Raw genomic sequence first — 1,511 nt, 5'->3', positions numbered from 1 at the left:
AGAAAATCTGGCCTTCTCACAGCTTCACATACATTTTAGAATCTCACTAAGTTGGCCCTTGATAAAGCATGAGGCCTCCCTCATCACAGAAATTAGCTTCCTCCCTGGGCCAAAAATTAGACTCCCCACCTGCCAACTGCTGGGTCCAGAGCTCCCTGGCTGCTGTGATCCCCCCTTGTTTATCTTCTGCAGGGATGTTTCCAGGTCTCTCACTTTTGGCCTAGAGGGAGGGCAACAGGCAGCAGGAGGGGAGAGCTGCCAGAAGAAGATGTCAGCGGCTGAGAAACGACCCTGGGATACAGAGCTGGCCGGAAGCTGGAAAGCTTCCTGCAGGCAGCTTGAGAGTGGACCTGAAATGCCCGTGGAGAAGAGTGTGGCTTGGTAGGATTAGGGAACAAATCCAGGGCCAGATTCTGATTTTTGATGGGGCACATAACACTTTGCTTAAGTGATTCATTTGGATAATCAACACATCCAAACTCCCCGCCTCTCAGAATGATGACAGAAATCAAAATGAAAGATAGTAAGAGCTACAAAGAAAACATAACAGATGCTATGACAGTATGTATTGGGCCTCCACTTGGTCGGGGTGGAGGGAGGATGGACTCAGGAGGACTTTCCCCAGAGAAGTGACATTTAAACTAAGACTAAAAGAACAACAAGGAGTTAGCCAGGTCTAGAGTGAGGGAAAAGCAGTTCACAGATGACAACAGGTACAAAGGCTCTGGGTGAGGAGTGTGATGTGTTGGACCAACTGGGATGTGGAGTGTGATGAGCAGGTGTAGGGAGACGAGCCAAAGGGCGGGCAGGGTTAGCTCAGGCAGAATTGGGTGAATTTTGCTAAGGATTGCAAATGTCCACAAAAATTCATCACCACTTCACATACAGTTTATTTGGCTCTGAGCACAGGATCGCAATGGTTTAATAGTCAAAAACTGAACAGACAGCTTCCAATTCTCTGGTCTGAAGAAGCAGGTGGATTAGAGGAGAGGTACCAAAAGTTTTAGTGATAACTAACCTTTTAGGCCCAGGGTCCCTCCTCCACCTACCTTTGATGCTCCCTCCAAGATAAAGACAAAAACTTTTATTTAAAACTCAAATGTGATATTTTAAATGAACATCCTCTTTGCCCAACAATTATTCTAGACATTTATCCTACAGATGGGCATACACATGTGCACCGAGATGTACAGTCAAGCACAGATTGTCGTAGCAAATGCAGAAAACACCTTGAGTGTTCACCACATCCAAACACTAGAATACCTGCCGAAAACCCACCGCAGTCAAGTCAATCCCGAATCACGGTGACCCCTGTATGCAAACGGACCACACTCCATCGCATTTTCAGGCTTGAGCTTCCAGAAGCAGATCTTCAGGCCTGTGCTCCGAAGCAGCTCTGAGTGGGCTCAAATTGTCAACTTTTTACATAGTAGTTGAGTGCATAACCATCCAGGGACTCCCTGGAATATTATGTTGCTACTGTTTGGTGTCAAATCAGTTCTGACTCATGG

The sequence above is a fragment of the Orycteropus afer genome, unplaced genomic scaffold (genome assembly GCF_000298275.1).
Source record: "Orycteropus afer afer isolate SDZICR_OR568_19922 unplaced genomic scaffold, OryAfe1.0 scaffold00281, whole genome shotgun sequence".
Taxonomy (NCBI): domain Eukaryota; kingdom Metazoa; phylum Chordata; class Mammalia; order Tubulidentata; family Orycteropodidae; genus Orycteropus; species Orycteropus afer.
Note: the sequence above shows the minus strand (reverse complement) of the source record.